The following is an 11,752-nucleotide window of genomic DNA, read 5'->3' as shown; positions in this document are numbered from 1 at the left end:
TGCAACCTCCGCCTCTCAGGTTCAAGTGGTTCTCCTGACTCAACCTCTCAAGTAGCTGAGATTATAGTTGCCTGACACCACACCTGGTTAATTTTTGTATTTTTAGTAGAGATAGGGTTTCGCCATGTTGGCCAGGCTGGTCTTGAACTCCTGACCTCAAGTGATCCACCTGCTTCCGCCTCCCAAAGTGCTGGGATTACAGGAGTGAGCCACTGCCTTTAAGAGTCTCACTATTTCTTAATTGTGTGCTGCTGATGACGAAAAGGGAATTCATCCTTAGTACATGGAAACAGAGACATATATTTGCAATAATACAACTGATTGCAATTTAAGATGTCCCCTCCACTTTTCTTCACTTTTCAGTCTTAAAAATTCTGGCCTGGGCGCGGTGGCTCACGCCTGTAATCCCAGCACTTTGGGAGGCCGAGGCGAGCGGATCACGAGGTCAGGAGATCGAGACCATCCTGGCTAACACGGTGAAACCCCGTCTCTACTAAAAATACAAAAAATTAGCCGGGCGTGGTGGCGGCGCCTGTAGTCCCAGCTACTCGGGAGGCTGAGGCAGGAGAATGGCGGGAACCCGGGAGGCGGAGCTTGCAGTGAGCCGAGATCGGGCCACTGAATTCCAGCCTGGGCGACAGAGCGAGACTCCGTCTCAAAAAAAAAAAAAAAAAAAAAAAGAAAAGAAAAGAAAATCTTAGATTTCTATTTGCATATACTGTTTGGGACTTAAACATCTTGAATCTGAAGATTTTTGAAAATTCTTAGCCAGTAACTCTTTGACTATTACCCCTCACCTCTCTCTTTCGGAAACCTCTCTTAGTGTGAGAGACGTTCTTGTTCTAGTTTGTGTGTCTAACTTCTCTTGCATATTTTAACTGATTTAACATGCCTCTATTATCGCAAATGCTTGAGGCTGTCATTTTGCCGTTGACTGTGTTTGCTGACTTCCACTCATTGTTGACAGTCTCCTTTAGGTTTTGTCATTTTCGATTATGAGCTCATGTTTAGTTGGACTTGCTTCCTCCTCAAGGATCTCTTGTGGCTTTTCCTTGTGAAAGTCCTTTCACACCAGTTTTGCAGCCAATTTTATAATATTTTGGCTTGGGGGTTGGACATGGTGGCTCATGTCTATAATCCCAGCATTCTGGGAGGCTGAAGTGGAGGATTGCTTGAGTTTCGAAGATTGAGACCAAGCTGGGAAACGTAGCAAGACCCTGTCTCTACAAAAACAAAAATTGTTTTTGGCTTGGGGATAATAAGGTAATGGAAATTCAAGCTCCGTCCCTGCTTGAAGAACAGGCCTGGGGTTCTAAATTGTCACCCAATGCCTAGAGCAGGTAAACTTCCTTTCAGCAGCTTGTTCCAGTGGGGAATTTCTTCCTAGTACATTCTCTCACATGAGGAGGGGTTTTGGAACTAAGTGTGTTTTCTGTTCCAATCGTCCTCCCCATGAAGCTTCATCTTATCTTCTTTTCAAGCTCCCAGGGGACAAGGGCAGCCACAGTATCAGCTCACACACATATGGCACCATTTTCACCTCCCTCCTAGTTTTTGACACCTGAGAATTACTGCTGCCGTCCTCCCTTCTGTTTAAACATCAGCCTTGCGTAAAAACGATGTTCTATTTTAACCATTCTAGGGACTTCAGGCCATGTTAATCAGCCATATTGCCAGAAACAGAAATCATCACTAATTAAAGAGGATAAACGAACTATAGTCCTTCTTTGGTTGTTTCTGCTTATCAGTGTTGACTGAATAACAAGCAGAGGCTGCTGGTGTTTTTTAACAACATGTTTTGTAGCACTCTATGCTACGCAGACTGTATATGTGCACTGTGTAGCCAGGTCTAGATGCCAATCCATAGCAAGCTCTTTGGAAGTGTGAGGGTGGCCACCCCTCAGCCTCTGCTGTTCCCATAGAAGGAAGCAGTATATTCTAGCCATTCAGAGCCTGAGCTTTGGCCTCATCTGCATCTGGACTTCTGTCCCAGTTCTGTCACTGACGAGTAGTAAGATCATGGGCCAGTTATTTTATGAATTTTGGTATTCCCAGATATAAAGTTGAGACAATAATACCTGCCTTGATTGATTAGAGTAAGAATTAAATGAGATACTGCATATAAAGAGCTCAGTGTATATACAGTGCCTGGCACTGAGTAACAGCTTCCAATAAATGGCAAGTGTTCCTGTCATTATTCCATCACCTCCCTTGAGACTAAGAAGAGTGAGGAAGCAGTTCTTTTTTTTTTTTTTTTTTTTTTGAGACGGAGTCTCGCTCTGTCGCCCAGGCTGGAGTGCAGTGGCCGGATCTCAGCTCACTGCAAGCTCCGCCTCCCGGGTTCCCGCCATTCTCCTGCCTCAGCCTCCCGAGTAGCTGGGACTACAGGCGCCGCCACCTCGCCCGGCTAGTTTTTTGTATTTTTTAGTAGAGAAGGAGTTTCACCAGGTTAGCCAGGATGGTCTCGATCTCCTGACCTCGTGATCCACCCGCCTCGGCCTCCCAAAGTGCTGGGATTACAGGCTTGAGCCACCGCGCCCAGCCTGTGAGGAAGCATTTCTAAGCTCAGCAACCCAACTCCTTGGTTCCAGAACTCAACCTCCTGGCTCTCCTCTTGCTCCCTGTGATCTGAGCCATCCAGGGTGAGTCATGTGGGAGGATGAGGTGGCCCAGGTTTTTGGTACAGAGCCCTGGGTCCAGATCAGCTGTGTCCTGCTGGCTGTGGGCACGTGACAGCCTCTCTAAGACTCATTTTCCTCTGCTGTGAGATGGGCTACCCCTTACACATGGGGCAATGGTGAAGGGTAAATGAGAGCGTGGCACACAGCAACCACTTATTTTCAGGAAGTCTGAATCACAGCACAGAAGGACAGGGACCCTTCTGCAAGCAGGACCTATGCATCCTTCAGGCACTCGCGGTGCCTGCTCAGCAAGGGCTTGTGGAACAAATGAAATGCCCGTGGAACAGTGACTGTTTATTGGCAGCTGTTACTCTGTTCCAGGGACTGTACATACACTAAACACTTTATATGGAATATCTCATTTAATCCTTACTCTGATCAGGCAAAGCAGATATTACTGTCCCAACTTTGTATCTGGGAGGACTGAAGTACATAGAATAATTGGCCTATGATCTCACTACTAGATTAGTTACAGAGCTGGGGCGAAAGCCCAGAAGTAGATGAAGGAGGAATGAGACTCGAATATAATAGGGTAGGAAACAGTGGCCCAGCCTGAAGGACATGACTCCATGTTGTTACAGGAAAGAGGCCCCGATCCAGACCCGAAGATAGGGTCCTTGGATTTTGTGCAAGAAAGAATTCAGACTGCGTCCACAGAGTAAAGTGAAAGCAAGTTTATTAGAAAAGCAAAGGAATAAAGAATGGCTACTCCATAGACAGAGCAGCCCTGAGGGTGCTGGTGCCCATTTTTATGGTTATTTCTTGATGATATGCTAAACAAAGGGATGTCCCACCACCACCTTTTTTTTTTTTGAGATGGAGTCTTGCTCTGTTGTCCAGGCTGCCAGTGCAGTGGCGCCATCTTGGCTCATTGCAACCTCTGCTTCCCAGGTTCAAGTTATTCTCCTGCCTCAGCCTCCCAAATATTTGGGATTACAGGCGCGTGTCCCCACACCTGGCTAATTTTTGTATTTTTAGTAGAGATGGAGTTTCATCATGTTGGTCAGGCTGGTCTCGGACTCCTAACCTCGTGATCTGCCCATCTCAGCCTTCCAAAGTGCTGGGATTACAGGTGTGAGCCATTGCCCCCAGCCTCTTCCCCTTTTTAGACCATATAGGGTAACTTCCTGACGTTGCCATGGCATTTGTAAACTCTTATGGCACTGGTGGGGAGTGTAGCAGTGAGGACGACCAGAGGTCACTCTTGTGGCCATCTTGGTTTTGGTGGGTTTGGGCCAGCTTCTTTACTGCAGCTTGTTTTATCAACAAGGTTTTTACGGCCTGTATCTTGTGCTGAACTGCTATCTCATTCTGTGACTTAGAATGCTTTAACCATCTGGGAATGCAGCCCAGTAGGTCTCGGCCTCATTTTACCCAGCTCCGATTCAAGATGGAGTTGCTCTGGTTCACACGCCTCTGACGGAGTGGCCACAGGAAGTGAGAACTTGAGTGTTTACGTTTTAGTGGTCATGGTTTTGCTGTGTGTTTGTGTGTCTCAGAATACGGACATTGTCTTCAACTTCTTTATATTTCCAAAGTATGCAAAGCAGGCCCTGGACAAAGGACCTGTCACTGATGCTGAATTCCTGACTCAAGGACTGCCCAGAGGTGGGTGGAAAGGTTCAGAGGCAAGCTGAGTCACTGCTGGACTGACAGGGGAAAGACTCCTGGGCTGTGTTCCTGGTGAAGGGCGTGGAGCTCTTGAAAGAACTGACTTGATTCTCTTCTTACTTTGCATAAGAATTTTTGAACTTGATATTTCCATTTCAATAGGAGGGGAAAATACAGTATGATGAGAGGTAAAGCAATTCTTCCTTCTCAAGTGGCTCGAGTTTCACTTGGACAGTGGAGGAAATTGTTCACATAAAGCCAGGACAAACTCACTTGGACATTGATGGAAGGTGTATAAACAGTGGGCAAGGTCTTTTGGTCGGTCAGTTTCTCTTTGTCCATCTGTCACCTGTTCAGCATTTCCTCACTTCCTCTAAGAGCCCTGCACCTGCGCTGTGCTGAGACCCCCCTCACCCCCAGCTTCCCTGCACCAGAGGTACTACTGTGTCCGTTTTTATGGAAACGGAAAGCTGAGGTCAGAGAAACTAAGGGGTTTGCCCAAGGAGGAGGAGGAGGAGACATCAACACATGGGGGGTGATGGGTGTGAAGCTCTGTCCATCATCTCATGTGTGGCTTCCTATTCACCGCGTGTGCTCAGGCAGAGCCCACTCAGGAGATCTGTACTCCAGGCTCTCTTCCATCTCTCCCTGACAAACTGTAGAGGCTCAGGAAGTCAATTCCTGCCTCGGGGCTTGGCTTCTTCCTCTATTAAGCTGGGGAGCGTTAATCAGATGTGCTCTGAGACCCAAGCCTCTACGATGCTCCGGGACTTAAGGGAACACAGAAATCCGCTGGCCCAACGTCCATGTCTCATCACCTCACACGCCCCTCCTGAAAGTCTCAGGAAAAGGAGCAGATGGAAAGGTGACATAGGGACCCCATATTTATTAAAATCTAATGTGCTCCAGCTGGGCGCTGTTTATCAGAGTTCCTGATCTTCATTAGGCCTGATACTAACTTCCTTTGAATTCTTGTTATTTATAAACGCTTCCTCATTCTAGGATTACTGTCTGTCCACTCCTTATGTGTAGAAGACTTTTCTTTCCCCCGGAGAACTCAAGCAAGAATGCCTGACTTTCAGAGGCCCCCACAGGAATGCCCTACTGTGCTCAGTTTTTGTTAAGGAGCTGCGGAAAGGAAGGCAGGGTAGGAAGGTCAGCTTAAAAAGAATGACCTTGGATGATTTTTCTCTCATGGTTTTCTGACTGTTCATTAATTTGGACCATTTTGGGGAACTCCAGGGCTGTGAAACCTTAGCTCTTTTTTCTGGACAGGGATATAAAGATCTTTCCTGCTACTTTCTGTGACTCTACAGGAACCTTTTGGCTGCGCAGGAGCGTCCTGCTCAACAATAACTTTTAATGCTTAATTCAGGGTTGGAGCCCTTTGGATGACTCATTGTCTCCAGAAGAATGTCAAGTCCAGAAGGATCCAAGAATAATTTGCCCTTGGCCTATAAATGCTTTAAAGCACCACTGGCAATTCAAAGCCTTGCCCACTTGATTTTACAGACTTAAATCTTGTTTTAAAGTCTTAAATACTAGACTTTAAGAAAATTATGGGGCCGGGCACAGTGGCTCATGCCTGTAATTCCAGCACTTTGGGAGGCCTAAGCAGGTAGATCACCTAAGGTCAGGAGTTTGAGATCAGACTAGCCAACATGGTGAAACCTCGTCTCTACTAAAAATAGAAAAAATTAGCCGGGTGTGGTGGCAGGCACCTGTAATCCCAGCTACTCGGGACGTTGAGGCAGGAGAATCGTTTGAACCCAGGGGGCAGAGGTTGCACTGAGCAGAGATCGTGCCATTGCACTCCAGCCCGGGCAACAAGCGCTAAACTCAGTCTCAAAAAAGAAAAGAAAAGAAAAGAAACTTACAAGAAATTGTTTGAAGACGCCCAAACCACCCAGTCTTGGCAATCCCCATGGTGGCAGTGGAGACCCTGGAACCTTCCAAGTTCACACTTTATGGAAATGCAGAGACTGAAGAGCGCTTAGTGTCACGCGTGTCCGTGTGAAGAGACCACCAAACAGGCTTTGTGTGAGCAACAAGGCTGTGTATTTCACCTGAGTGCAGGCGGGCTGAGTCCGAAAAGAGAGTCAGCCAAGGGTGGTGGATTATCATTAGTTCTTACAGGTTTTGGGATAGGCGGTGGAGTTAGGAGCCATGCTTTGCAGGCAGGGGGTGGATCTCACAAAGTACATTCTCAAGGGTGGGGAGAATTACAAAGAACCTTCTTAAGGGTGGGGGAGATTACAAAGGACATTGATCAGTCAGGGTGGGGCAGAAACAAATCACAATGGTGGAATGTCATCAGTTAAGGCTATTTTCACTTCTTTTGTGGGTCTTTATTTGCTTCAGGCCATCTGGATAGTATACGTGCAGGTCACAGGGGATATAATGGCTTAGTTTGGGCTCAGCCGGCGCTCCAGCCTCTTCCTCCAGCTGGACCTAAGATCGTATTAAACTCCCAGGCGTAAGAAGTTCAGTTAAGTTCACATCAATTCAACAGATGTATAGCAAAACCTTGCATTATGGCGGGTAAAACTGGTGACTGTATTTGCTAATGTCCTAAATTGGAGTGGCTCAACACAACGGAAGTTGCTGTCTCGTGTGAGATCCGGTGGAGGCGCAGTAGAGTGGCAGAAAAGGGGTTTCCTCACAGCTGTTCCGGAATAGGGCCCAGGGGAGGCTCTGCCATGTGGCCTCACCCTGTGTGTCAACACCCAGCCTGTGGAAGGAGGAGGGAGAGTGGGAGCCATCTTTTAGGAGAGAGCCACGGGGCAATCACGGTGCCCGCTGTTGCTGGTGCAAGCTCACTCACATGGTTAGCTTCTGGCTAGCTCAATGCAGGAGGAAATGGGGAAGCAGAGCCCCCGGGCAGATGCTTTCCTCAAATAGCCCCGCGTTCTACAGGGGAGCAGGCTCTTTGGTGGCTGTGCCTAGCTGTCTCTGCCACACACCGACTATGCGCATGGCATCAGCTCCCAGAGAGCTAACAGTGTAGCCAGTACGTGCACTTTGCTAAAAGGACATCTGTTTTGTTTCTCTCCCCTAAACCAGGCTGGCAGCCTAAAGGATACTGGTTCAGGTTTAGGGATGTTTTCCTCAAACGCAGTTTTCATCAGTCCCCGCCTTGCTGGGAACTCCCGGGGACTCCTGGCTGCACCACGGACACCCTCTTTTGCCTTTTGCTTAATACCAAGTGTAATGTGGCCCCTACTCCCTGGTCCAAGCTTCTCTCTCATGTCCCTTTGCTCCCCCACAGGGAGTCGATCCTGCTCTAGCGGGGTGTCTGCACCACCGTGATCGGCCTAACTTCTGGACCTCACATTCTTGAAGCCGGTCCAGCTCCACCGGCAAGGGTGGGGCCTCCCGGGCTCGGGCCGACTGGAACTTGCTTTGGCTAGCGCCGTTCTGCTCCCCAGTTGTTGGATGCCTCAGTCGGTGTCTTTCTTGGAACTATCCTCTCTTTAGAGAACCAGACCGACACAGAGTGCTCTTGTTTATCCCGGCTCCGCGCCCGGCTCCCGCGCCTCGCCTGTAACCTACAGCTCTGCCTCTGCAACCTTTGCAAACGGCCTCCTCCCTTCTTCCGGGAGCCCAGCGTCCTGCGCGGCGTCCCGCACCGCGGCGCCATCTGGCGGTGGAGCTCGGCACCTGCAAGCTGGAGCCCACGTTGCCTGGGGACAGTCCCAGGGGAGGGAGAGGAGGGTCAGGGTTCCCCTTTTCTGACGGGATGCTGGCTCCATTGCAGCCAGAGCTGGGGGTTCATCCCTCCTTTGTACCCACCCCTTTTCCCCGGAGTGCCTAGCGCTGGATACAGACTTGCAGGTTACTAATGTAAAATCAAAACCAGCTGCGGCCAAAGTGTAGCAAGTACTCATCACTGGTTGGGCGGTTTATGGCTTGTGAGTTCCCATTATCCCAGTTCAACCTTCCACAGCCCGGTGCCCTAGGAACTAGCATCCCCACTTTACTAAGGAGAACCCGGGTTCGTTAGACGTTAGCAGGTGAAAATGACAGGCCAGTAGGTGTCAGAACCATGACTCTGGACTCCAGCCTTCCGACTTCAAACCCTATGCTTTTAAAAATCATTCCATTTGCTTCACTAATTTTCTGTGAAAAAATCACTGGTTTCCATAGTGGAAACTCACAAGTGGCAGCTGAGTGATTGGAGAACAATCGTTAGCAGACCCAGGTTTAAATTCAGAATCTGTAATTGACTTCCTGGAAACCATTAACCTTCTAGGGTGTCAGTTTCCTGTCCCCACCCCGCACTGTGCAAATCAGATCAAATGTGCAAGGGCGCTGTGGAAGAAAGGTTTCTCTCCTGTGTGTTTCTCCTCTTGTTTGTTTATTTATTGATTTATTTAAAATGTATTCCAAGGGCAAGGAGAAACCAAATTTGAAATCCATTTGTCTGCAGTGCACTTGACCCAAGTTTTTTCTGGGATTTTGCTGTCTTCTCTGATGTCATAAAATCTAAACTAGCTGGGAAATTAAGATGACAAACACAGACTCTGCCTGGGCTCCAGGAGTGTGTCATGGGCGGCGGCAGCAGCAGCAGCAGCAGGACCTGCCATAGACCGTGTCATCCCTGTGACTTCACTCCTCTCCCTGATGTTGCAATGGACGCCCAAAAAGCCACCTGGTCCTGTCTTCTGACTCCTGGGAGGGACCACAAAGTAGAGACTCCCAATATTTGCATAGTTCTCTGCAGTGTACACAGTGCTTCTTCATCACAGCTACACATTCCGCCTCTGCAACAACCTGGTGAGGTGGGTGTTGTCACACCCGTTTTACATTTGAGGAGTTGGAAGTTCCGATGTTCAGTAACTTGACAAATGTCTCATTCTAGTAAGTGGCAAAACTCAATTCTCAAACCCAGCTCTTTGGATACAGGCCTAGTCTTTCTCATTACACCAACACATACCCCACAAAATCTGCTCAGTCCTTGCACCAGCACTGTGGGGGCTGCCTGCCTCTGAAGGTGCAGAGAAGTCTCCCTCCTTCCTCCATGAGACCTCTCGCTCTTCCTCTCCCTCTGTCTTTATCTCTTGCTCTCCCTCTCTTTTCACGTTTATTGAGTGCTTATTACATTTGTCAAAAGACAAAAATTACAACAAATGTAGTTTAAAGATCTTAATTGGCTCTTATTTGTGATTCTAGAATTGAGCAACATTCCATTCCATAAAATAGAAAGAGTGTTTTGACAAGGCCAGCAGAGGGGGTTGACTTTATAAACAGAAAAAGGCTGAGGAAAACAAACAGGAAGCAGAAGGCGGGTTGGTTATTAGAAAGTAACTTTTCTCTAAAAGGTTAAAGAAGAGGGGGCTTCTTCCTGCTTGTTAAAACCGGCCTGTTTGGGGATTTGGCTATTCTCTCTCTCTCTCCTGATCTCTTGGAAGGTCAAATAAACAACTTAGTTTCAGTTTAGCGTCATGAATGTTTGGCAGGAGTAACTCCATTTTTGGTTTGCTCTGTTGGGTCTGTTGCAGGAGCTCAGCCCAAACCAACGGCTTCCTATGAAGTTCACTTAACAAATCTCAGACTTTATCCTAGGTGCTGGAGATACAACAGTGAACAAAGCATACATAAATCTTAGAAATTATCTTCTAGTGGAAGAAGATAGAAAATAAATTATTTGGCTGTTGGTGGTAAGTGCTAGGAAATTAAATAAGCCGTCATCCTCTCTCACACAAGTTGGTTCATTTAAGAAGAACCAAGTGAGATGTAGAAAGCCGGTGCAGTCTGTGTTTATGTGAAGCCGGAGGGGTCTTTACAGAAACGTAGATCTGATCCTGTCCTCCCCACCAAACACAAGCTCTTTTCCCTGCTTCCTGTGGCTCTGGAGACCCCTCCTCCCCCGACCCCTCCTTGGCTGAGCAGACTGCAGGCTCCCGGGCCTCTCCAGCCCTCCTCACCCTCAGGCCCCCTGAGGTCCCACTCACCGACCTGACCTGGTCCAGCCTGGACCCCGCTCCCTCCCCAAGGAGTTACTTGCCACTCCTGGGCTGGGCCAGGCCTGGTGCTCTGCCCCCAACGCAGGGCTTCCCTCCACCTATTCAGCTGCGGGAGCCCGGCTCAACGCCCTCTTCCTTGGGAGGTGGCTGCCGGCCCTCCCCACTGCCCCGATTTCAGACCCCATATTCCTTTCTTTCACAGCCCTGATCACAGCAGCAACTTCACCCTCCTTGGTGCTTTTGATTAATGATTGTCTCTACCCCTGGATGCTGGCCCCCAGGGCAGGACTTTATGGGATCTCTTCACCCAGCCCCAGTCCAGGGCCTAAACCCTGGTGGAATTCCCCTCAACACGTCACTGGACTAAGGACTCAAGGCAAATTGGCCCTAGGTGGTGGGAGGGGAGGGTGTGGTGGTTGTCTGCCCAACTCCAGCACTTTGTCTTGGAACTGAAAATTTGAAGTGGAACGACCCAGTCAGAGGGAGTTCTGAGCCTCTCAGTACCGTTAGACACCCCGAGCTATTAGCAGGGTAATTTTGCCAAAGAAGAAGAGGATATTGAGAGGGAGGAAGAGAATGAGGGAAAGAGGAATGAGAGAATGAGACAGAATAAGGAGCAAAGAGAAGGAGAGAATGAGAGAGACAGGATGAGGGGGAAAGAGAATGAGGGAGAGAGAGGAAAAGAGTAAATGAGAGGGAATGACAGCGACAGAGTGAGGGAGAAAGAGAAAGGGAGCGACTGAGAGGGAGACAGGGAATGAGAGAGAGAACGGCAGAGACAGAGGGAAGAGGGAGAGGAGGAAGGACAGAAGGAGGGTGGGCTCACTGCTCTGAGGGCTGAGTGAGAGCTGAGGAAGAGCCAGGATGTCTTTTGAATCCCTGATGTCATCACACCCTTCCCTGGCCTGGCCCCCTCATGGGTAGAAACTCCTTGAAATTCACTTTATTATGATTAAGTAAGGTCCCTCAAACCCGCATATGCTTGTTTCTTTTTGGCTGTTCTTCTTAAGTCATGTTTCCTTGGCCTGTGGTTTTGATCCCATTCAAATTTCTCTCTCTTCAGACTTCTCACTCCATCTATGAATTACTTCCCCTTTCTCTCTGGCACGTCCCTCATGGTTGCCTTGTTAACACATAGGAATGTTCTAGTATTGTGTCCTGAATTGCTGGGTTGTTGGTCTCGCTGACTTCAAGAATGAAGGCACAGACCTTCGTGGTGAGTGTTACAGTTCTTAAAGATGGTGTGTCCGGAGTTTGTTCCTACTGATGTTCGGATGTGTCTGGAGTTTCTTCCTTCTGGTGGGTTCGTGGTCTCGCTGACTTGAGAAGTGAAGCCACAGACCTTTGCAGTGAGTGTTACAGCTCTTAAAGGCAGAGCATCTGGAGTTGTTCATTCCTCCCGGTGGGTTCGTGGTGTCACTGGCTTTTCAGGAGTGAAGCTGCAGACCTTCGCGGTATGTGTTACAGCTCATAAAGGTGGCATGGACCCAAAGA

Source organism: Macaca fascicularis, chromosome 17, assembly GCF_037993035.2.
Source record: "Macaca fascicularis isolate 582-1 chromosome 17, T2T-MFA8v1.1".
Classification (NCBI taxonomy): domain Eukaryota; kingdom Metazoa; phylum Chordata; class Mammalia; order Primates; family Cercopithecidae; genus Macaca; species Macaca fascicularis.
This window is presented reverse-complemented; position numbering follows the sequence as displayed.